Source organism: Triturus cristatus, chromosome 2_2, assembly GCF_964204655.1.
Source record: "Triturus cristatus chromosome 2_2, aTriCri1.1, whole genome shotgun sequence".
Classification (NCBI taxonomy): domain Eukaryota; kingdom Metazoa; phylum Chordata; class Amphibia; order Caudata; family Salamandridae; genus Triturus; species Triturus cristatus.
Window position 1 is genome coordinate 778550642 of NC_140582.1, and position 26620 is coordinate 778577261.

The 26620-nt window shown below is 45.8% G+C and overlaps 1 protein-coding gene across 1 annotated transcript in view; it reads left to right on the top strand.

Annotated features, from left to right (window-relative positions):
* Nucleotides 1-533: 533 nt before the first annotated feature.
* DLC1 (DLC1 Rho GTPase activating protein) overlaps nt 534-26620 on the top strand; it is a 1452292-nt gene continuing 1426205 nt past the window's right edge. Inside the window, exon 1 of the mRNA XM_085642035.1 lies at nt 534-950. The gene's annotated coding sequence lies outside the window, so the exon portion shown is untranslated. The remainder of the gene's footprint in view (nt 951-26620) is intronic.

Here is a 26620-nt window from a genome sequence, read left to right on the forward strand (position 1 = left end):
TCTGTGGCTACAGCACTGAATTAAAGTAACTGGAAGGCAATCAGTGGAGCCAGCACAACACATGACGATGTTTCTAGCTACTTGAGAAGAGAAAGTGCACTGAATATGACTTTAGCGATGAAACGACGCTGATGGCTTAAACTGATGTGTTACGTAGGCAGGCCTTCCCGGATAGGAAGCAATGCATTTATCATCTTACAACACATGCTGTTGGTGTTAGGCAAACAGTTAAAAAAAATAAACTGTAAACCTTTTCTTAATAAACATTTTACAACCCTAAACGATGGTTCAAAGTGTGGTTGGGTGCTAATCTCTTGCAATTGAACGTCTTGTAGACCACGTCAGGCACAGAATACAATCTCCCGAAGCTTCTACTTTACACGGGGTTTCCTTTTCCGTCATATTTTACACGTTTACTTTTTTCCATCATGCCATATTTCTCTTTTACACACGGTGCACCAAGGCAGGAAATACTTTCCAGGCAATCCAGTTGTTGAGGGGCCCGTCCGCACAGCATCATGCCGGGCTCAGACGGGAGGAGCGGCTGGGGGCGGGCGGTCGGCCTGACAGCCCTCCGCTTCTTCCAGGCCCCGTCTCCACAGCTGCACGGGGTGTTTTCCTAGAATCGCCTACTGGGCGACAGTGCCTGGGATTCAGAAATGAGCTCAGCGAGGAAACGTGAGCATTCAGACCGGCTGCATCGACCGGACCCGCGTTTCCGCGGGCAGGCGCTTTCCGGGGGAATTTCTCAGCTCGCCATCTGCTCCTTGCATTGGGGACGGAGACGCGGCCGCCGAGGGCACTTGTTTGTTTGTTTGTTTTGGTAATGGCTGCTTTTGAAGTGGAAGACTCGTTTTTTTTTACTGGATATAACTCAATACTTTTGGCTCTGAGCTGAAGTGCTTTTGGTTTTCAGTGTCGATAACTACCAGACCAGAGGTACCGTGAAGGTATGTACACATAACAGAAAACTGTCTGCCAAAAGTGGATATTGAAACTTTTCAAAATGCATTTTAAAACAAATGCTCTCTCTTTGCACCGATTTCTCAATACTACTACTCGATTTTAATGTTTTTGAGTGTACCCACCAATTTGCTTTCTCTGATACTTCTTGTTTTTAATTTCCATTTTAATTCCCTAATGGAGAACCACTATCGCATGATCACTATTTTTCGCAGGCTGGGAGAGCCAATTCCATTTCGAGGGTTGTGGCGCCGAAGGCCCCTGGGGGCAATCGTGTAGCTAAGAGGCAGGATCCGAGAGTCTCACCTGGAGGTCTGTGGTGCAGTCCATTCCATTCATTAAAGCCAGGCGTTGTGATATGAGCCCATTGTAAGAATTAAGCACGCGTTTCATGTGCATCTCCTTCGGCTAACTGACTTTTGTAGAGTCGAGATGCAGTGAACGCGATGACATTGAGTAGTTAGACAGACGAGAAGGACCTGGATAAACAGCAGGGATGTATGGATAGGCTACGCTTGAGTGGATGAATGGACGGGCATTGGTGGTATGTGTGTGCATGCGGTAAGCACGGATGAATGAAACGTGGGATCGAGGTACGGACCGACGTTGAGTGCACGGATGTGTAAGTGTATAGATGGTCTGCGTGTCAGCCGCTACAGAAGCGGCTGACAGTGTCGGCCGTGACGTCACTCTTAAGGTAACATACTTTTCTGGAGCGAACGGGACGGGCCTGGGTGGTTTGTGTGTGCATGGGGCAGGCACGGATGAATGAAACGTGGGATCGAGGTACGGACCGACGTTGAGTGCACAGATGTGTAAGTGTATAGATGGTCTGCGTGTCAGCCGCTACAGAAGCGGCACGTCACTCTTAAGGTAACATACTTTTCAGGATGGGTGGTTTGTGTGTGCATGGGGCAGGCACGGATGAATGAAACGTCGGATTGGTCGAGGGACGGACGGATGTTGAGTGCACGGCTTTCAAATTCGTTTATCACGTACAAGGATGCCCTGTGAATGACTGGCACCACTGACCACCACTGGTGGTCTTGTGGTTTCGCTCTTGGTCAGTGCTCCTCAAGGGCAGCGCCACCTAGCAAACAGCCTGACACTCACCAGCACCGTCGTTTTATTTTTAATTCATTATATTTCAGTCCAGGTCTCCATTGATTAGCACTGTTTTACTTGTCAGCTTGTTCTGATATGTTCTAATACAATATTACATAAATAAGTACAAGTGTAGAGACGCTACATGGCACTGACATGCACAGATCAGCACAGGGCAGCGCGGGCACACACACACACAGCATTATAGCTGCATAGGCTCGGAGGTGCGGGTGTAACTAAACAGAAAGTGAATCAAATCGGGTGTTGGCTGCTGCATGGGGGCGACTGTACCTTCCTCACTCTGTGCCCACCACAAGCCCGTGCCTTTCGGCCAACTCCAAGGCTCGTATCCACACCATCTGTCCAGTTCCACATGTAGTACCCCCTATTTAATTAGCTATAGCCAGATAAACAGGCACATGGCCCTATGTTATGCCACTGCTTGTCCTGTACTGTGTGGAAGTGAACACCGAAGCAGCGGAACGTAGGGGTGAAGTTAGGATTTCGATTTGCAAGTTCTTTGAAAAGACCGGCATGATGCTGTGAGTGAAACATGGCACCAAGTGCCTCGACATTGTGAGGGGTCAGATAAGTCACAAGTATCTCACTGTCACAGGTAGCACAAAAGGAGAGGGCAGACTGGACTGGTGAGGCCCAAGGATTAGCCTAGACAAGTAACCCACTCCACAGTGGGGCTCAAATGGAAAAAGTGCAAAGATTTTACAAAAGCAACACAAGGTATACATGGAGCTTTGTCTCCAACTTAACCAACCTCCAGGGAGTAGTCATTTAAACAAAATATATATCTGACATTATAGACTAACAGTCAACGAGACCATCAGAGGATGAATACATTGCCTGGCCTGGGCCACACATCACTTTTTCTGCCTGCTTAGTTTAAAATTGTGGCTGTGACTCACGTCATTGAAATGAATGGAACACCACCTGAAAAGAACGGACATGGTGTGTTGTGTGGCCAGGTAAGGTTATATGTATGCCAAGGGTGTAGTTTGGAATTGCTCCTTCCTTGTTTCCTTTGCATATCACTGGTGGCTTCCCTGCTCTATGTTTTATTTCATAACATCATAACATTAGATATTTATAAAACGTGTTACAAATCAAACCAATAGTAACTCATGTGGTGCTAAGAGGCGAACATAAGACCACCACTGTACAGATGTTGCATGGTTGACATTTTTCCAACACATCTTTTCTAGATCCACCCCAATCCCGCTGCTCCATCTGCACGTGCCTACCACCCGCCCACTGAACATCATTCAGAAGATCTAGGCTTTTCATGATAAACTGCATTTTTAATTGATAGTAACCTGTGGTGGAGTGCTTGGAATCTCTTCAGTGATGTCTTAAATGATGTAATTTGATCTGTCATCAGTGAACAATTTGATGATGTCATGAGTGAAGTTATATGTGAGGTCGTGTGATGTCATAAACAGTGCATGGCACGGAACTGATAAATATTAGAGGGTTTTGTTTTTTTCTTTGGAACCATAATATTACTTTAAGTGTAGCCTTTTCCCAGTATCTGTACACTTTTCAGTAAGTGTCATTGGCTATTAGTTTCTTTCTGATTTGTGGTTTGTTTCTATGCAGATGCTTTTCATCAAGTGTCTATCACTTTCAGTTTATTGTCAATTTCAGTTTATTTCTACCGGATACATCAGGGTTTTCCTAGGACAACAGTGGAATGGTTTGGAAGGAATACTTGAATTACTGTCCGGCAATGGTGATTGCTCACTGCATTCCAGACTTTTATTTTGCATGCACTATCTCACTCTAAAGACCTGCCATATGCAAGTCAGTCTTCATCCTGCTTGAGTGGGATGCAGTCCATACCGAAATGCTTAGTAAAGTCCCACCCAGAATGGATCATAAGCAACCATAGACCTGTTTTGACCTTCTTAAGTCCCATGAATAAGAATTAGCTTGAGCTCGTTGGTACCCACATCTGGGCATACTTGTTGTACTTAAGGTGTTTACTGCAACAACCAACAAAGAAATGGAAGGAATGTTTACATAATCTCAGCCACTGGGAGTCACTCAAGGCCACATTGCAGACCACTGTTTTTTGTCCACTATGCCACTCTAGACAGAAACCTGCCATATGTAAATCAGCCTTGGTCCTGCTCAAATAAGACAATCCAGCCAAAACTGCCAGGTAAAGCCTTCTCCACATGGGACCACTAAGATCCCCAGTCTGGTTTTGACCTATTTAGGACTCATCAGTGAGGTATAGCTTGATCCCTCTGGCACAGTGAGCATGGGAACCATATATGTGTTTTCCTGGCACACTTAGGGCCTCCATAGCAGTAAACAACAAGGTGATGGATGGAATAATTGAATTCATCACACGTCTTGATTGTTGCATGAGGGCAGATTCCAGACAAAACATGATGTATTGAATTGCAGCTAAGACTAATTGCCAGTGTACGAAATAATTCTATCTACCTGTCACTTTTTTGCTATTCCCAGTGTGATGCTCTAAGTGCAATGACTGTGCCAGATGTGGGCTCCATGCCCCCTATGCCATATAACTTAAGCTGCATCCTACTGATGAGGTCTAAATCAGCAGAAATCGGTCCGGGGTATCTTGTGTTCCCTCTCAGAGGTGATTTGCTGTGGTAGTTTAGATCAGGACAAAGGTCGGTTTGGATATGGCTGGTTCCTGTCTGAGGTGGCATGGCGGGCAATAAAATGGTTGACTGGATTGCGGCCTGAAAAATGACCAGTGGCTGAGATTAATTCAAGCAATCCTTCGGTCACTTATTTGTTTTTCTCAGAGCGATGTCTTAAGTGTGATGGATATGCCTAGATATGATTTCCTTGCCCACTGCACCCTACTGACAAGGTCCAAGTAGGCCAAAACTGTCTTTAGGGTTGCTTGTATTCCTTCTCAAATAAGACATTGTCTGGCAGTTTTAGTTGGACTGATCCTACTGATGCAATTCAAAGAGTGAATTGAATATGGCTTGCTCCTGTATGAGATCGCATGTTGGTAAAAAAAAAAAAACAATGGACTGGATTGCTGTGCCAAGGAATTAGTAGTGGCTGAGATGAATTCAAGCAATCCAGGCATCATGTATTTTAATTTCATCAGGCCTCTCCTATGAAATGGCCCATTTCTATGATGTTTCTTCAGTGTTCTGGACAAATCAATGTGGGTTTGGTGTGCCTCAGCCCTACTAAGTAATTAGGGGCCGTAAGGATCATTTGTGGATTTTATGGCCATTCCTGCAAAGGAGCAGGGAGTAGGTTATAAATTCGAGTCTGTAGCCACAACTTGGGCTGGTGAATTTCCTTAAGCCAAGTGTTTCTTATTAGGAAGTGTTAGAAATGAGATTTCTGTTTGGCTAGGGCAAGCGCCTAAGCCAGGCAGAAACCACCACTCTAGTCAGGGCAAGGGAGTTACACACCGAAGATAACCCCTGCTCACCCCCTTGGTAGCTTGGCATGAGCAATCAGGCTTATCCCAGAGGCAATGTGTAAAGCGTTTGCGCAACACACTCACACAGCAGTGACACACCAGGCACACCACAAAAGAAACTCCACACAAGGTTATATAAAAAATAGCCTTTCTATTACTCATAAAACAAATTAGAGCATAATCACATATATACACTGTGCCACCTGGCACTAGGTATTAATTACAGGGGATTATGTACACCTACAGGGCCAATTGGGCGTCCATCATCACCCTCACCAATCACAGATAGTGAAAATTACAACCTGTAATTACTGGTAACAGTGCACATAGCATAAACACATTATGCATCACATCTTAGGCATGCATCCTAAATTACCAGTGCACCACAGTAACAATCATGAGGTGCACACATCACCATAGCACTTTGTGCAAATCAGGCCGCTCTTAGGCATAAACAAAATAAGGGGGCTTAGCAGGGCACCTTACTCCCAGCCATCAGCAGTAGTACACCATACTCACTTATTAGGAGCACATTACCACCACAGCATAAACATTACACTTGGGGATAACTACTACCCATTTGTAGTCTTGCATTTTGGCACAACACATTAGGCATATCCCTGATGACGACCCTGAGGAAAGCACATTATGCAAAACATAAGCATTACATCAGGCCCTCTATAGGCCTATACCTCATCAGCAGTGCAGGAAATAAACCAACATCTCGCCCTGAATGGAACATGTAGCTCGTAAAGAAGAACCAACACATAAATCACCCTCTGTCACAAGGGACAACTTGGAGTACCATAGAGTCAGAGAGTACAACGTTCTTGTGCTTCTGGTACCCCCTAAAGTACCCCCAAAAGTAGATTACAGGGCTGTCTGCCCTCCTACAACAGTGAATGTGGTAATTATCCCGGTGCTGCGGAGGCACCCGGGTATGAGCTCAAAAGGGCCCCTTGGGCCTGGGAAATCAGCCTGGCAGAATGCAGTGAAGATCCCAAAAGGCACGTCCACCCTGCCCCCTCAGTACCAGGGAGACAACTGCAGCATTGATGGGCACTCCCAGCAACTCAGCGCGGAGGCATGGGACCTAATTGGCAGAGGAGGCCTCATGCGGGACAGGGCCTTCTACTCTCTGACCGCGGCTGCCTGTAACCACGTGGTGCAGACATTCTGCCTCTATAAGGGATCACCTCTTTGCGGCTCATTTTGTGCTGCTGGACACGAAGCGAAGTCTCAGTCGGCTCAGTTCCCTTCACTCCGGGCTTACCACGGCTGGGTCACGCCCCCTTGCTGACGTCAGCATTGCCCCGGTTACACTAAGGAATCCCAGGCCGAGATTTCTCACTGGTGCAGAGTTTTGCAGCCTGGGGCCATCGTAGCGGGGCCACCATAGCAGAGCCCCGGCTGCTGATAAGCTACCGATCAAGATGCAGGAAGCAGGAGAAGGGGGCGAGTGCGGATTCTCCTGTAGCTCTCCCCTCTATCTGCGCAATCTCCTTGAGGAGAGGGCAGCGATGCACACGCTGCACGGCGATGAGAATGCACTCCTTTTCAGTATGCGAGTAGAGTGAACCTCCTCCTTGGGTTTGGGCCACAGCATGCAAAGAGCTCACCACGTACTGGTTGAAACGAAATGAAGCGCTCAGCCTGTCTTCCACCTGAAGACACAAACAGGGAGCAGGCAACACTTTTCTCCAAAGACTGCCAAGGACAGAGCTAGGCACAGTCTGGCCAGCACGCAGGGCCTCCCAGCAGAGGGCAGCCACTTCAACCCCCTAGCAGGCAGGAGCTGGGTCCCGTGGTAGTTCCTCCTGGCCAGCAGCCTGCCAGCCACAGGTTCCCCAGTAAACACCAAGCACAACACTTTACATTGGGTCACTGCCCCAATATTTATGCTATGTACGTCTTTGTTCTGCCTTGGCATAGGGATTGGGGACCCAGTTTAATCCAGTACTAGGGGGCACTTAACAAGTGCACAACAGTCCCCATTGACAGTGTAGGTCCTGGCCCCAGACACTCCACAGGGGGTCAGAGCCAGCATTGTACAAGGCAGGCACAGATCTATTCGGGGTCAGGGGCTACTTCTCCCACTACTCCAAATGAAGATCAGCCTATTCAGCCTAGTGCTGACTCACCCAGCCCCTCTGGAGCCACTGCAGCTCTCCAGTCCCTGTCCCTCCAGAGCCAGACATGCAATACACATCAGGCAGGCACAAAGACACATAGCACACAGAAATGCCCACTTCTACAAGTGGCATTTCTAAAATAGTCATAATAAATCTGCGAACACCATTACGCAGCATTTATTACCATTATACCAAACTTGATCACGCTACTCCTCTCATATCAGGAATTACCACTGACACACTTATCAGGGAATCCCCAATGCATTCCTACGAGAGGGCTGCCTCACAGTAGTGAGAAACCAAAATGGCTGTTTTTCACTACCAGGACATGCCACACCGTTAAGGCACTTGTCCTACCTTTTACCTACAGCGCACCCTGCCTATAGGGCTAGCTACGGCCTACCTTAGGGGTGACTGATATGTAGTAAAAGGGGAGTCACTGACGTGGCAACCACTTTATGTGCCACATCACAGTGGCAGTAAACTGTACGCGCAGGCACTGCAATGGCAGATGCCTGAGACAGGTTTGAAAGGCTACTATGGTGGGTGGCGCAAGCAGTGCTGAAAGCCCACCAGTAGCATTTAATTTACTGGCACTGGGTATATGAGATACCACTTTACAAGGGACTGATAGGTAAATTAAATACACCAAACAGGTGTAGACCAATCTTACCACATTTATCATAGAGAGCGCATGCACTTTACACTGGACAGCAGTGATAAAGTGCCCAGAGTCCTAAAACCACCAACACAATGTCAGAACAAGCATTTACAATGCAATGGTCTCGGCATTGGTAAAGTTAGAGCTATTGGCATTGCTCATGACATTATTTTAGTTTTTTTTTTTTTTTTTAAAACATTTAAAGAAACGGCATTGTCATGAGCAATGCCAATAGCGTTGCATTGTAAATCAGACTGTCACCCGATGCCAGCCAAATGGGAAATGATTTAGCATTTTGTGGATGTAAAACGCATCACTTTGGAGAGCTATTGAGTGTCGTTGAAATGCACAGCCAAAACAAATGTAAAGAGATGTTGGGTTTACTACTTGGTCTTCTTCCATGTGCACCTACATTATTTTTGTACCACAAGGTTTCTCACGAAAAGAATGACAGCTCAGTCAACTGGGTTTACTAAGAGCAGATTATAATTTACTATTATAAAAATAATTCCTACTGAGTAACGGCAACGAACAGCAACATATTATTAGAAGACTACAGTATCTAACAGGTAATAATTAAGGTGGTATAGCCAACACAATCTTTAGGACTTCAAGCAATTTCATAAGTGAGAAAATAAGTTAAAAAAATATGCACGTTATATCGAAGAGGCAAGTTATTCTACAGTATGCACATTTTAAACGTTTAGATTTAATCCTATCGAGTACTGATGTTACTTAAATGTTGTGAACTAAATGTTCCTGTGGTAATTTTTTTTTTAAAGCGCCTGTACTAGTCAACAAGAAACTCTTAAGATCTGTCCTGATCCCCTATGCCAATAAAAGTTATTAGTGCTTATAAATATCAATTTCTGGCTTGGGGCAGTTACAACATACTTTAAATACTTTACATTGTGTATAAGCCGTCGTTTTGTTTCTGTATTTATGTCTAACGGAAGTCAGAGCGTCTTTCAAAGTAATATCGTAGCCCAAAGTATTCCACAAAATAATTTTCGAAATTCACCACAAAAATGAAATGCTGAGAGAAAAATAAAGGTGATTAACACACTAAAATACAGAGAGACAGATACACGCCCAATGTAAACGTCCCAAAGCACAGAACATCCAGAAGTCAGCACTAACATGAGTATAGCTCCGCCCACAGGGTGGAACTTCCCCACGGACTGCACCCCTCAACCACCACCTCTTGTGGCATCCCAAGACCCCTGCCAGCCTCACCTTGCGCACACCTTTATAGATATAGAAGTAGAGCTCACGGCCCACATTGAAGTAGACCCGGTCCCCGTTGCCAGACTGGTCGTTGACATTGACGAAGGAAACCTTGACGGGGTTGGAGCCTTGCGAATTAAAAGGCACCCGGTTGGGACGGCTGTACTCGGAGTGGCTCAGCAGCTTGTAGAGGCCTTCTCGGGTGGTGAACTGGGTCTTAATCTCGTTCATCTCCTTCCCTCCTCCCTCCGCCGCACTCTTGGGGAGCAGCATTCATCCTGCCCTATGCCCAACACTAACACAGCGCACGCGCAGATCTACTTTGCTTCACTGGTCAATTCTATCAAGGCATGGAAAGGGAAAGGGGACACTGATGCGTAGCTCAAAAGCTAAAAGCATTTTAATAACAAGACTTTAAGGTGAAAAAACACACGGGGATACTACAGCCTGCATGGGTAAGTTTCGAATAAACTACCTTGACTGACTCGTGGAGAGCTCCTGCTTTCCACAACAAGTAAAGAGGAACAAGCCGAGGGCACCGGAAGACACCACCGCCTTTCTCCGAGGCAGAGCAGAAATGCCTCGGAGAAACGCAGCGGCATTTTCGGATTCAGGGGCGTGTTTGTCTTTTCTCTCCTCCAGCCATTGGCTGGAGGAGAGAATGAGACTTCTTGCAAAAAACACGCCCCCCGATCCGAAAAGGACGGGGCCTAATCGGAATGACTGACCTCTTCTCCAATGGCTGGCAGCATTCAAGAGGCCAGCCAATGGAGAACAGGGGAGAAGAGGGGTGGGTTCAAGCCCCTCTTCTCCAAGTCATTAAATCTCGGAGCTAGACTGCGCAAGCGCAGCCTTCGCAGCCGAGACCTAAAAAAGACTAGGAGGAAGGCAAAAAGTTCAGGGATGACCCTGCAAAAAGGGCCAAGTCCAACAGGAAGTATGTTGTGGCATGCCATGAAGAATTTTCTTTTATGTGATAGAGGGATGTTCGTACAATGATGGGTGGGCTGGACCTTCTGCCCAGGAGATAATTATTTTGCTTCACTGGTGACCACTTTTTTTTTTTTTAGAACAATGGAGCGGTGCACTCTCAAGTTAATATAACGTCAATAAAGAAGCTCGGTCAGTATCTTCTTTGCAAAAATATATAATTTTTTATTTCAAACAATCCATGGGATTTGCGCAAAGCATCAGCCAATGCGTTTCGTTCAAAGGTTGAACTTCGTCAGGGCAAATGTAGCAAATGGTGAATATGGCGAGTGGTGTGCTTGTTTAAAGAGGATCTACGGGCCCAATCTGGTCAGGACCCTGGTCTGGAATAGTTTTAAATGTTGTCGATCTTTAGACTGCACGTTATGCATGGGTCTCCTTGATAAATGCCTGTATAGTATTCCTGCAGTCTTTCCCCAAGGTGTCTCGGCTCACGGAACGGCAACATAATGATTATTTTTCACAACTCAATTTTATTGTTAAAAACAGATATACATCCGACGTCATATGAAACGCCAGTAAAAAATAATAACAAGCAGTATTGATTTCAACATTTCCCATAATAATATATCTGTGTTGATGTAAAAAAAACACATTAAAGAGAAAAGAAAAAATAAGATTTTAACAACAAACAATAGTGCCATAACAATATCGCTGGAGGCATGCAACGATCTCAGTACCATGTTGATCAATGCACTTTAGTACACATATAGATTAGGTCTTCATCCATAGCATAGCACAATACCATTAACCCAACAATTCTTCAACAGAAGAGACAGAGGGAGGAGGATCTAAGTCTAGTCCCCTGTAGTCCGCCCACCACTTCCATATCTTTTAATGTTTCTGGGGGCATCATCTCACTGTAAAGACCAGGATCTCTAGATCCATACAAAAGTCAAGTCCTTTCTTTTCCAGGTCGCAACCAACGGCAGAGACTCACTCTTCCATATCCTAGGCACATCATGCTTAGCCAGAGTGAGGCCTAGAAACAGCAAGTGGCGCTTATATCTTGTGCCACCTAGTCCCTCAGTTATTTGAAGCATAAATAATCGATGCATGGGTTGACTATCCCATTCCAGGACCTCCGAAAGGCAAAACCGCAATAAGGACGAACACTGCCTTATTGTGTGGAAAAAGTTCCCCTCATTCGCCCCACATCGCAAGCATCTAGGGGACGTAATCAGCCCTGCCCGCCCAGCTTATATCTGGTGAAGTATACCCGGTGCAGGTATTTGAATTGGATCAGCCGCAAGCTGGCAGCAATCGATGCGCCACGTGGGGATTCGAGCGCCTCCACCCAATCATCCTCGTCAAGGGGCCCCAGGTCTAGCTGCCAGGCCTCCTGTGTTCTATACAATGTGGTGGGGGTGTTATTTATGAGTGTACGGTAGATCTTAGTTATTTTGTGATACCCCAGATCACCCATAAAGACTTAGGCCTCAATGGGGTTAAATCCAAGTATAGTATCTTGTTGCACCAAATATGGGGAGAGGGCATGTCACAAATGTAAGTACTTGTAAAATTGTGTTTGAGGCATATTAAATTATGTCTGTAGTTATTGAAAAGACTTCAGGCTACCTCCATGCATAACTGCCCCTACTGTATCAATGCCAATGGCCTCCCAACCCCGAAACCCGGATAACTGCATCACTTGGGTTAGCTGACCGTTGCACCATAGGGGGTTTCCCTCGTCAGTTTAACCCACCAGCTCATCGCACGCAGTGCTAGTTTCCACACCGCAAAGACCATCCTGGTAGCCAGCGGCAATGCCTTAAGTTGCGGGCTGGAATAAAAGATCTGGTGTAGCTACGCTCCATTGCATATGCTGGGTCCCTACGATCTCCATACCACTAGTTGTTAAGGACCAATATGTGTGAGGCTGAATGATAGGCCAGAATATCTGGAGTGGCAATGCCATCCACAATAAGTAGATTGGCAACAGGTTCTCAGAGCGACGTACAACGCTCCTCCCTCTGAAAGAAAGCGAGCGAGGATCACGTTTAGCTGCCGGAACCAGGTCAGCTGTATGTAATAAGGGTGGTTTTGGAGCTGATAAAGTAGGCGGGCAGGGATACCATTTTGAATATGGCTGATATGCCAAGCAAGGTGAGTGGCAGGTGAGACCACACGCAGACCTGTTCTGCCTTCTGCGCCTACAGGGGGGCCGAATTCCTGTCCCACAAAATAGATTGGGATGTGGATAGAAACACCCCCAGATATTTAAAACCATCCGGAACTAAAGTGACTGCTTGAGACCATGCACCCAGCTGATCTCCCACCCGCAAAGGCCACAAATACGGATTGCTACTATTCATGTAAAGGCCAGAGGTCTCCCCGAATATCTGCATAACTCTAAGAAGACACGGGCCAGTCACATCCAGTCGGGTGAGAAAGAACAAAACGTCATCCGCGTATAGCGCGATGCGGTCGGACAACTCTCTCGGCCATTCAAAGCCCCGGATCTGAGCATCGATCCTCACCCACGCTGCCAATGGTTCCATGGCCAAGGCGAACAAGTTGGGAGATAGGGGGCACCCCCGATCAGTGCCCCATGTGATAGCAAAGCAGCCCGAGATGCAATCCACGATCAGGATGTATAAGATCTGAAATGTACTGAACAAGGTGATTTGCGATTACCTTAGCCAAGAGCTTGGCCTCCACATTTAGGAGCGAGATCGAACAATTGGACAAATGAATTTCCGGTGGGCCACCTGGTTTGAGGAAGACTACTATCTCGGCGTGTCTCCAGTCCTGCGGGAGGCAACCGTCTTCAGCTGCTGCATTAAGGGCCGCAGGGTACAGTGCCATTAACTGGGACTGGTTACATTTGAGAAATTCGCAGGGGAAGCCATTGATGCCGGGCGCCTTGCCCGAGTTCATGCCAACTAAGGTGGTCTGTATCTCTTCTATCGACAGTGGGGCATCCAAAACTTCCCGTGCCGTGTCTGAGAGAGACCGTGGGGTAAGACTGTTAATTAATTTATATACAATGTCAGCAGACAACGTCTCCCGGGAAGCATATAGGGTGGCAAAATAGGAAGCAAAGCTAGTTGCTATTTGCCGTGGATCTGTCAGTGTCACTTTCTTCAGGGTCCTGTATTGTTGGGGTGACCTGGGACTGCATTGATCGCTGACACAAGCGATGTAGCATGGCACTCGACTTGTCACCCTACTGGTAGATCCGGCTGCACGTTGTGAGCCAGTAAAGCCGTGCCTCGTCCAGGAGCTCGCAAGCTTATGTTTGTTGAGCACTGAGCAGCTGCCTACGTGCTGTGCTCCCCCCGGATCCCGACTGCTACATTCCAGGTCTATCAGTCTGGCCTCGGCCTGGATTAAAGTCTTCCGACATTGTCTATGTCTCGCTGCGCAAAAAGCGATGTCTATCCCTCTAAGCGTAGGCTTCATAGCCTCCGATAGTGTCATAGGGGATGAAACTGTCCCAGCGTTGAGTGAAAGGTAGTCGGTAATAGATCTGTGGATTTTCAGCCAATACTGCTTATCCTGGAGGAGCCAAGGGGAGAGCCGCAAGCAGAACAAAGATTGCCTCAGGCCCACGATCAGCTGTATAGACACAGGTAAGTGATCCGATTGACCTTGTGGCAATATCTCGGCGGATTTTAATCTATGGGCATGAGTTTCGGATATAAATAGATAATCAATGCGAGAAAAAGACTTGTGTACACTGGAAAAATATGTGTATTCATCTGCAGTTGGGTGTATAGCCTGCCAGGAGTCTGTCCAGCCTATGCCCTGAATCATGGCCAGCAATTTAGATTCCAGAGTCGAAGGTGGCCTCCCGCTGCTACGCCATCTATCTCGTGCTGGACACAACACATCATTCCAATCACCTCCCACTACCGTGCTTAGCTATTGTTGCAAGAACTTCCTTGGCTATTATATCAGCGTTGAGTAAGGGAATATCTTTGGGTGGTATGCTACCAATGTTGACAGCAGCAAGGCAAACGCGTGATCTCAGCCGGTTCTGCCGCTGTGGAAGAATATAGCGTTGCATAGAACTGTATAAAAGCCTGGGTGATCCCGTCATCAGACGTTATGGCTGGTCCTCCTTCCACCCAAAACTCTGAGATTCTATCTTTTTGGGCGCGGCTAGCAGTTGGCATGCTTGTTGTTTCCCGCTTTATTGCCCCCAGTGTAGTATTATGCTTGGTCCACAGCAGTGCGTTTTCTGCCTTGTTAATGTCCAGGGCATTGAGTTGTTTTCGAAGGAGGGTTATCCCTCTCCTCAGCTTGTTAGCACCCGAATGTTGGTGTACCACTTCTAAGGTGTGCACTCTTCCTTCTAGATCTGCTTTCTTATCTCTTCAAGCTTTATTGAGGTGAGCTGAGATGGCTTGGAAATGGCCTGGAAGTATGGCTTTCAGAGTCTCCTACAGGAGAGGGATTAGAATTTCCAGCTGCGAAAGCGGAGTCTGCCCAAAGCTTAGGGCCACTCCACAGAGATACCCATTACTGCCACCAGTTTCTCCAGAGCTGCCCAGGATGACAAAGCACTTTGCAAAAGGAAACTTTACCAGTCACGTGTTATATGAAAATGAATACATGTACCACTAGAACAAAAAGAGCGAACATATAAAGCTGAACAAACACCATATAGAAGATTATATCTCCCAATAGTGTGTTCTTCACATTCAAATGTCACAATAGTATAATAAAGAAATAGGCCAGTCAAACATTTCACAATGTAAACATCATATGCAAGAATACTCAGCCTTCTTTCTGTAAGGCAGCCCATTCAGGCAATCAGCATGCCTAGTGCACACGGTTGTAGGCTTGCCGGTGTTCTTAATGTCTTGGGATTGCCTTGATAACCAGCACAGGACAGAGGAGCAGATACAGTGTACTGCCACCCTTGAGCAAGAAGAACATGATGACCATCTGTGTGCTGTACAAACCCTTTGACTACATTATAACATACCATAGTGTAGCATAGCTTGCTATAATATCACAAACAACACAACTTGAAAGCTTGCCTTTTTAACAGTATTTCTTCCAGTAACTATGTCTGTCTCCAGCTAGCAGTAATTCTAACTGATAACTGAAATAGCTGCACTTACGTGAATATCTTTCTCTATTAGACTAGCTCCATTTATGCAATTAAAATAATAAATCATATTTGCTGTGTGGCTCGATCCTCTCATCTTGGATACAGTTCAGAATGTGTATCCTTAACAATGTATCCCTTCCTTCTATGTTCCCTTATCCTTGCACCACAGCTTCGCACCAAAGCGCATTCCTGCCCGAGTGGTTCTGGTCGCGCTATATAAAGGTACATTATAAAATAAACAAATCTGGCATAGCATATCTAATAAAAATTAATATAGCATATGTAATGTGTCATAATTTCAAATATAGGCTGTGGCATATATATGGATTTTACCCAATTTAAAAGTGTTTGTGCGTTCTGCCTCAAATTGTTGAATAAACAAAAGTTTAAATTGATCAGATTATGGGTGGTTGGATCCAATAGCGGATGTTGGACGTTTACTCACAGTACTTGGAAATGCAATCTTTGTCTTTTTTTATTGTGGAAACACTTAGTAAATCATCATGGAATCAATGCTGGAATGTTTTAATTTTGTTCTTGGTATTGTGGTTTATCTGGTAGCAAAATAAAGCAGCTGTTTTTCTTCAACAAACTTTACGATGAATATCTTTGAATGTCTTCTCAAAAAGCAGATTGCGAAAGCAAAAACCTTTCACAGAACACTTTTTAACTCTGATGTTATGGTCAGCCTTTTGCCTTTTCACTCATTGCGGTATGGAAGCGCTGGGTGAGGATAATCAATTCTGCTCCATATAGAAGATAAGGAAATATGGCCAAAGTAGCGACCCCCCTTGAAATGCATGCTTGGGATTAATTTCCTTCTTTCCAAACAAGACGTCAGGGTAGTTTTCCTCAATGTGACTCCCACTCCTAGACTAACTATGACATTTCCGGGGCGTTCCTTAAAGAAACTTTGCCCCCGAACCGCTACATTTGCCAGCCTGAAAGATATCTGGTACTTAACCCTTAGACTGCATTACTCCATTATATCTGATGTTTGTTGCTTTCTCATCCAGAAAAGGAATAACTACAAACTTGCATGCCCAAGGGCAGGGCAGATTTACAAGCCCCTTGCGCCACTTTTGCGTCACTTTTAACATGGGAAAAGTGACGCAAACGTGGTGCAAGGGGCTTGTAAATCTGCCCCTTAGTTCGTAAACACCTTAGCTCTGATCTTTGTCACTAACTTACTATGTAACTAAAAGTCTTTGTGACATTCACAAAACTACACAACCCTGACTCTCTTCATCTCCAAGTTCCCACCTTCAGTTAAAAAGGGCAATGCATGTGTCCACCTCTGGTGAACACCTAAGGTTTGCATGTCCATTTCTCTATCCATTCATACCGACCTCTTCCCCTACATTAAAAAGAGTTGAAACAATAGCTTCATGACTAACTCAATCCCCCCTTCTCTCTCACTACCGTTGTTCGTAACCCTTCTGAAGAGCTTCTCTGACAAACCCTTGATCATCACATACACTGATGCGCTGCCTTCCAGGCTCCCTGACCTGGGCTTGAGTACCCGCAGAGACCAAGACTTCTACTTGATACACACGTATAGCGTTGGCATGTGTACAGCCATACTAGTATTATGTATACATGATCCTACGACTTCTAAATGAATGTTTTCATGGTGTGTATTGTATTATCTGCGTGTACACAATTATTAAATGAACTCCGGCCAAAAGATAATTAGAAACATGGTGTGGAAAAATGTGTGTAGTGCAAAAAAAAGTACATCATAGAAATGTAGTTTGGTTTTAGTGTACTAGAGAGCAAAAAAGACAATGGGCCAGACAGAGTCAAAATGTGTGACATATTCTCCTTATGCCAGGAGTTTCTCCGTTTGAAGTACAAAGTGTCACAGTTCATAATGGTGCAGTCCCAGCACATTGATCATGTTTTATGCAAACCTATACTGTCAGTATTGGGAGAGGAGCTAATTAGCCTACGGCAGAGGCTGAACCTTTTGTCCTGTTCTAGTCTGTGGTACAAGAGGTGGACTGACTATTAATCATTCCTGCCAGTGCGGATTCAGCCAGCTGAATGAACAACTTTGGGACGATTCCTCTCCTGGGTCAGGGCCAGCCCAATGTTGCTTTAGGGATGCTACACTGCAAGTGTTCACGTTCCTCCTTATTAGATTCACTTAAGGTAAAGGAATTTCTAATGTAGTATTATGCTGGATATAGTCTGTGCTATAGCTCCTCCTTCCAATTTATTTCGTAAAGAAAAGCTAGCTCCTGAGAGGAACACATACGTAGCTCATGTTCATAGTGGAAGGGGCTGCAGGGAGATCCTTTATGCAGCACCCTGGCGGCATCCTTGTCTATTCCTGGGTGGAACAAAGACAGAGAAAGACAAGCATTGGCATAGCCAATAGGTCTCGCTTTTGGGACCTTATAAGTGTTTAGCCATGCAACAGTTGCATAACTAAATACTTATAAGGTCCCAAAAGCGAGACCTATTGGCTATGCAAAGCGGCCGTGCGGCCGTGAAAGTGAAAGTGATCGCGATCACACATCAAAGCGAAAGTGAAAGGAATCGCGGTAAAGTCGGCGCGCACTCCCACGCACATGCACTGTAGCTCTAGGCTGGCCTGGTAGCACTTTTTGGAGCCCTCTCAATAAGTCTCGTCAGACCAGCGCATGCGCTCAGTCAGGCGAGACCCAAAAAATGGTACATGCCCTGATATTCACATTCACAACATTGTATATCTTGGGCATGTCATCATTTCTCATACTTGGTTTAAAGCTGTCCCTTGCTTTCAAAATCGCCCACTTGGTAAGTTAATTCTGTACATGCCTACATGTGCTTTGCAATTGCATTGACCAGGGAAGGGTTCTGCTTGCTTCTGCTTAGAGAGATGTCAACTTGGCAAATATAATCACACAGAATACTAAGACAAGCAAGACCTTTCTTGGTGCATTCGGTTGCAAGGATTCAATCAAGAAGCACATCCATCATTATTTCCAAAGGCATTTCTCTTTTTCTCTTTGCCTTAAGTGTTTAGTGACGAAAGCTATTTGCGCAAACCTCCTTCTGTGAAGTAAAAATAATCTTTAAGGATTGTTCTAAATGGAGATTAAATCAATGTTTTAATATGCTTGAGTAATCTGTAAGTAATCAGTGTAATTTCCTTCAGTAACCTAAAGTAGGGTAAAGTAATCAAGATAGTTTAATGTATTCTATTTCAGGGTAAAGTAAGTACATCTACTTTATCATCCTTGTAAGAAATTGGGTTATAGGTTGAGGTGTGTGACACCCTTCCAAAGCCGCAAACACAATTCTTCTCAGGGTGAAGTGTCAAGCAAACCCTAAATTAACCTGTGCTCAACCCTCAGGTAGCTTGAAACAGGGCTGTCAGGCTTAACTCAGATGGAATGTGTAAAGTATGTGTGCAACATTTCAAACAGTAATACAGTGTAAACACACCTCAAAAGGAGCCAATAATTTTGTTTTTTAAATAGAGTAATTTGTAATAAATAAAACAAGACCAAAACGACAAAAGTCCAATCAGTAGAACCATAGATATTCATTTTTAAAGAGTTTAGTGGAAATCGTGTCAAAAGGCATAAAGTGCCAGGAAAAAGTGACAATTTCAGGCCGAACACGATAGAGTGCAGGCAGGCTACAGTGATCCAGTTAGGCATGCTGAACAATGTACCTTCAATCCAGGTTTGGGGTGCATTGGATGGGTCCGCATTGAAAAGGCGCCCTGCAGCCAAGCTATCCGTCGGTTCCGATGTGCGACGAAGCTGCAGGGCGAGGTTCTGCGGAGTCTGCATCGAAGATCCCGTTAATGAGGGCTTGTGATTCAAAGTCCAGAGTCGAGGATGTGTCGTACAGTCAGAGCGATGCGTTGGTTCCAAAAAGAGTCCAGCCTCGTCGTTGAGGCTGCCGTCAATGAGGGATGCGACGGCCTGGACAAAGGATGTGTCACACAGCGACAGTTCCCATACAGCGTCGGGATGTGATGCAGGTCTTTGTGGCATTTCCAATCCATGCAATGCAGCGATGAGGCTATTCTGCTCGGGTTTGCACAGCGCCACAGAGGAGATGCGTCGGTTTTGCTGGATCTGCAGAGCCTGGTAGAGCACCTTCGGCCCACTTCCACGGGTCCAGGACTGTAGTGGCACCAATTGGCAGGGTAGACTCACAAATGGCAGAGTGCAAGTGCAAAGTTGGTGGAGCATTTTTTCGATGTGGCTCAAGACAGGAGGCCAACCAACTAGCCCCTGGAGTCACTCTGGTGACTGGGGTCAAGAGATGAAGGTCCAGTCCTCACCCAGGCAGGAGTGCATCAGGCAGCAGGTCAACACAGCAAAGCAGAACCAGCAGAGTTGCAGTCCTTCAGCAGCACAGCAGTTTTTCTTCCTGGCAGAGTAACCACAGGTCCAGAAGTCTACTGAAGTGGTGGTGTCTGAGGTCCAGTATTTCTAAACAGTTGTGCCTTGGCAGTGGGGGGAGAAGCTTCTAGAGGTTTCCCTTTGAAGTACCCATGTCCCCTGCTTTCCCTGCCCTGACTAACTACATGGGGCATGCAGCCCTTTGTGTGGAGGCAGGACACAGCCTATTCAATTGTAAGTGGGGCTGGACCCTGCTCCTCCCTCCCATCCAGCCAGCGATGGCCCATCCATGCACATCTAAGCTTCTTTTTGTGTGTGGCTGTCTAGGTGAAATAAACAAAGCTCAACTGGCGGCTCCATACAGTCATGTGACCCACATACAGGCTACAGGCACTAAATTACCAAGGCTAGGAAAATGGAATCTTTCTGAAAGTGACATTTTGAAAATTGTAATTTAAAATTTTACTTCATCATCAGTTAAGATTTTAAATTCCAATTCCAGAGACACCAAACATGAACTGATTACCTATTCTCATTTGGAAATTACAGCTTATTAAGTGTAATAAGGTAACTCCAATTTTATCCTATGGGGGAGGTACGCCTTGAGGTAGTAAAGAAAACAGTATAAGAGTTTTCCCTACTAGGACAAGTAAAACTTAAATGTAAATGTCCTACTTTTTAAATACATTTCATCCTGCCCGCTGGGCTATCCAGGGCCTACCCTAGGGGTGACTTATATGTATTAAAAAGAAAGGTTGTGTACGGACAATAGATTTACTTTGCAAGGTCAAACTGGCAGTTTAAAACTGGACACATACAGGCTGCAATGGCAGGCCTGAGACAAGTTAAAGTGCATCCTAGGGGTAGCACAATCAGTGTAGCAAGTGTACTACCAGCATTTAATTTACAGGCTCTTGGCACATGTAGTGCCACTTTACTAGAGACTTACAAGTAAATTAAAAATGCGAATTGGGGAAAAGCCAATATTACTATGTTTTAAGGAGTGAGCATGCATACTTTAGCACTCCGTTCCCTGCGATTTAGCTTTCTGCTAATGAAGGTTGGTCTATGCCTTCCTCATTCAACTGCGCTAAGATCGCCCCTACACCATGCTCTGATGTGAACTCCGAGGAGAAGGCAAGAGGCTTGAGTACAGGTGCCGTACACTTGGCCACCTTAAGGCTGTCAAAGACTTTCTGACTGGTTTCTGTCCAGATCACCTTTTTTGGGTTACTTCTTTGAAGTCATCTCAGTTAAGGGGGCAACAAAGGTGTCATAACCCTTAACAATTCTCCTGCAATATCCGGTGAGACCCAGGAAGGCCCTGTGTTTGGAGTGTTGCCAGACAGAATAGTCTCAATCTTGGCTTGGAGGGGCTCCATCTACCCCCCAGGTGTTCCAGATATACCATGGTGCCCTGCCCTATCTGACAATTCTTGGCCTTTTTAGTCAGGTCTGCCTGCTGCAGGACCTGAAGGACCTCCTAGATGTGGTGCTGGTGTTCCTCCTGGGTAGAGCTGAAGACACCTATTACATCTAGGTAGGTGGCACAAAATGCCTCATTTCCAGCCAAGGCCCTGTTCATCAACCTCTCAAAAGTAACAGGGGCATTCCTTAAGCCAAAGGGCATTTCCCTGACCTGGAAGTGACCATCTGGGGTTTAGACGAGAATGCAGAATTCTCTTTTACTCACTCAGTCAGAGCAATATGCCAGCATCCAGCCTGTCAAAGACCTCATGAGCTCTTGGTGAGAATCAGTCTTACTGACGAAAGTGAATCCTCAGTAGTCCACACAGAACCTAAGTCCTGGGGTGGCGTCCTGGGAGGCAGCCACGGGCACCAACACAACAGGGCTGGACTAGGGACTCAATCACCTCTAACATCAGCATCTTGTGGACTTCCTCCTTGATACTTGCCCTCACCTTGTACAACAACCTGTACATTTTGTTTTAACAGGCATACTGCGCCAGTATGTAAGTAGTGGGTACACAAGTGTCCAAGGGAGAACAAAAGAAGAAAACTGCCCCAGTAACTGGGGACAGTCTCTCTACTGTTCTGGAGTCAGAGTAGGGAAGAGGTAACACCCTCTACTGATCCATTGTGCTCCTTGGAAGACAGGCGTTCAGAAAGAGGTTCACTCTCCTTTTCCACTCATCTGTCACCAAGACTATGGTGACTTAAGATCTCTCAAAGGCAGGTTTGAGGCAGTTTATGTGAAGCATCCATAAGGGGTTTCTAGGGGTCTTGAAGTCCACCAGGTAGGTGGCACCCCCATTCTGCTCCTTTACCTCATATGGACTTGTCTAATGACAGGTGGAGAACACTGGGCTATACAGGCTCCCTGATACACACCTTTTGGCCAGGCTGAAACTCCTTCAGAGAGGCCTTCTGGTCAAACCAGAGTTTCATTACCTCTTGATGGGCCTCAAGAGTGTCTTTAGCCTTTTTCCAGAAGAGTTGCATCTTGTTACGGAGAGAGAGCATCATGCAGCCGACTACATCCTGAGGCTGCTTCCTGTGATCTTGCTTTCACCCCTCTGCCATAAGGCTGAGAGGTCACTTAGCAGGCTGTCCATAGAGGAGCTCAGTTGGTCTAAACCCAACCTCCTTCTATGGCACCTCCCTGTAGGCGAACAGCAGGTATATCAAGAGGACGTCCCACTTTCGGATCATGAGCTCAGGCATGCTCGTTATCTTGCCTTCCAGGATCTTGTTGAAACTCTCAACAAGCCAGTTGTCTTGAGGGTGATAAGGTGTGGAGAACTTGTAGGTTACCCCACACTCATCCCACATGAACTTTAGGTAAGTTGAGATGAAGTTAGTGCCTCTGTCAGACACTGCTTCCTTGGAGAACCCCACAAGGGTAAAAATCTTCATCAAGGCCTCAGCCACAGTACCCAAAGGACATCTCAGAGAGATATCCTTTGGGTAATGTAGGGCAAGATCCACCAAGAACAGGATGAACCTGTTGCCTAAGACTGTCTTGGGGTCCAATGGACTAACTACATTGATACCCACAATTTCAAAGAGAGTGCCAACAGAACCAGGGGAGAATTCAGTTTTCCCCATGCTTTTTTCGCGCTGACATGGCAGGCGGGACAAGACCTACAGAAATCTGAAACTGTCTTCATCTGGGGTCAGTACATGTGGGGGAAAAGCCTGGCAAAGGTCTTGTCCTGCCCCAGATGTCCTGCCAGGGGTATATCATGAAGGACAACCGCACACTGGCTGGCCTGAGTCCAGGAACTTTAGGCTCACTGTATATGAGATAATTTTCCAAATAGATAAGGTGATTTCCAGAGGTATCAACTGCTGCCTGGACCCCAGTTTTCCACCTCAAGCCATCTGGTGTTGGATATTCTTCCTGCACTGTGCAGAATTCTTCCCTGGTGGGCCCACCCTCAACTTGCCATCCAGCAAGCTCAAGGTGATTTCCAAGGGTGGCAATGTCCTCCCTCATAGGCTATGGGGCAGCTTCCTTAGGTGCCCCGTCAACATGGACCATAGAAACTTCAGGGTCCGGTTTCCCACACCTGTTTCCCTTCTTCTTCTTAACAGCTGCATGGGCTATTCTTCCAGGCAGGCACCAAGCTTCCTCCCTCTTGGGCAGTTATGGATCGTGTGATCATGGAGGCCCCTTCTGGCAAGCCTAACATCTCCATGTGTGTACTGAGATCCACCTCCTTCCAGCCAGTATACTCTAGGTCATTTCTCTAGAGACAACCTACAGGTATGGCAGGGCTTACAGCTACTTTTAGAGAACCTGAGATCTACCCCGTATTGCAAGGGGAAACAGCACCACTGGGTAGTGGCTCTCACAGTTGTCTTAGACTATAACCTGTTGGCATGTATTAGGGATGACCTGCTCTGAGGATTCCAAATGTCCCCTTACAGTAGTCATCCTGGCTCCTGTGTTTCTCAGAGGGTCCACCCGTTGTCCACTGATGTTGATCAACTGCCTATACTTAGAAGTATTAGAAGGTATATGGCCTTTTGACACAATCACTTTATCCCCTAGGAACACTAAGGTAAGATCTATCCTCTCCGCCAAGCTAACTGAGACCACCTCCTTCCCAAGTGTTACACTCATTAAACCAGGTGTCTGACCACCGGTGGGGGTCTTTGCTCTCTTGGGACATTTGCTGTCTCTCTTGGAGTGCCCATATTTTGTATCATACTGTCTGTTCGTTAAAGAACCACTTTCTTGTAGAATCAGTCTGGGACTGGTTACTGGTGTTCCCTTGGTAATTATTTTGGTCGCATTTAGAGAACTTATTTTTGTTTTTCTCCCCCCTCTTTCTTCTGATGGGACCCTTAACGACCCTTGTGGTGCTCCCCCAGATACCTTTTTGGATACCCTGGTGCTGACCCAGAGGTATGCACCCCTAGCAAGCTCCATGGGACCATTGAGCTTAATATCAACTATGTGCTGGTGCTCTGTAAAACATATTGAATATGTGCTCTTGTAGTATCAGACTAAACAACCCAGTAAAATCATCACCCTTGCTTCCCCACACCCAAACATTCTGTGCCTTGCTGCCATAATCCAGAAAATCCCCCCAATACTGGTTCTGCATCTTTTGGTTATCCCTGAACCTAATTCAGTACGTTTCTGGGATGAGTGCTAACTTGGTGACATGGATGGATTCCACTGGGATGTGCTTCATCTGGTCCCCCACCTCCAGTGTAAGCAAGGTATTCCTCCCCAGTGTTGGCATGTGTTTCAAGAGTGAGCCCCCTGAAAACTCTTCTGGGCCCCGTGCATCTTAAGGGCCACCTCATACACAGAAAGTCACTTGTCTATATAATTCCCTACCACATAGTGGGGCAACAGATCGTAGGTATATGAATATATGAATTTTTGTGTCCCCCTTGGGCACTGTGGGTATGCTGTCACCATTACAGCTGGACTCTGCTTGCCTTCCTCTAATGTCCAGCTTTCCAGGCTCCTTTTGTGAGCCAGTTACTCTAGGGTCAGTTTTTCCTCCATGACCATTTTCTTTTTCTCCATTTTGAGTATGGACATCTGCAGCAGAAACTCCCTCTCTGCCTTTCTGTCCACCAGCTTCTCTGGGGACAGGTCTTGTGAAGAAACACTCCACGCTGTGGCAGGGAGTTCACATTCAGGAGAGGAGTACTCCCCCTCTGCATCTCAGGGCTTGCTCCTCTATATCCTCCTCCTCATTCCCCTCCTCTGTTGCTGTCAACTGGTGAACCTCAGCCCAGGCCCTCAGAGCTTGCTGAAGCTCAAACATCTTGGCGGCTTTCTTGGTTGGAAGTCCCCTTTCCTTGCAGATCTGCTTGAACTCAAGCAGTGTAGATCTCCAGGTTGCTGAACTCGAATTCCTCTTTTACTGCTATGGTCAGAGACAGGTAGAATCACAGTGGATTTGGAAAAAGCAATAGAGCCGATCAAGGAGAATAAAAAAAAAAACTTAAATTGCTCTCAGATGATTTATCTGGGATTTTAGTGTAATACAACATTACTGTATGGCACTGCACAAACATAAGTCCTAATCCTCCTCACCGAACAGCAATGTTATAAATTGGCTTGTTGGTTCAGGGGGATGAAACCCTGCTCAAGCAGCAACCACAATTTTGGCCAGGGTGAAGTCACAAGCGACCCAAATTAACATGTGCTTAACCCTCTGATAGCTTGGAACACAAGCAGTCAGGATTAACTTAGAGGAAATGTGTAAGGTATGTATGCAGCACTTAAAACAGTAATCAAGTGAAAACACAACATAAAATAAATCCCACACCAAATTAGAAAAAATAGAGTAAAGTTTAATAAATTATTTGAGACAACAAGGACAAAAAGTCCTGGGATCAAGATACAGGTCCAGTAATTTCACCCAGGTAGCAGGGCAATAGAGTAGCAGTCCTTCTTTCAAAGAAACACCGCAGGCCTTCTGAGTATTTCACAGGTCCAGAGGCGTACTGAAGAGTTGGGTCTGACGGGACCAATATGTATACCTGATACCCACTTTCAAGTATAAGAATGTTCTAGTGGTTTCCACACTCAGAGGTGTTTGGAATGTTCTGCCTCACTGTCATGGCGCCAGCTTGTCTGGGGTCAGTAAAGACTAGTTTCAAAAGCCTTTGTGAGAGGCTGGTTGGAGCCTTTGTGATGTGCAAGTGTGGTAGGTGACAGCTCCTCCTCCTCATTAAGTCAGAGATGCCCCATCCTGCCAACATCTGTTACCCCTTTGTTTCACTGTCTGGAAGCAATAGACAAAGATCAACTGACAGCTACACCTAGTTCTGTGACCAAGGAGGTATTTTTGGAATTGTGACTTAAAATCTGACTTTACCATTAAAGAGGGTTTTAAATTACAGTTCTTTAGGCACCAAATTCAATATTCCTACCTGCTTCCAATCAAAAGTTATCACTTATTAAATATAATAAGTTAACCCAATGTTACTCTATCGGAGAGGCAGGCCTTGCTGTAGTGAAAAACAAATTTGAGAGTTGTTCACTGCCAGGACATGTAAATGTTAAAAGTACATGTCCTACTTTTACTAAACACATTGCACCCTGCCCACTTGGATGTCCAGGGCCTACCTTAAGGGTGACTTATATGTATTAAAAAGGAAGGTTTGGGCCTGGCAAAAGTTTTAGTTTGCCAGGTCGAAATAGCAGTTTAAACTGCACACAAAGGCACTGCAATGGCAGACCTGAGACAT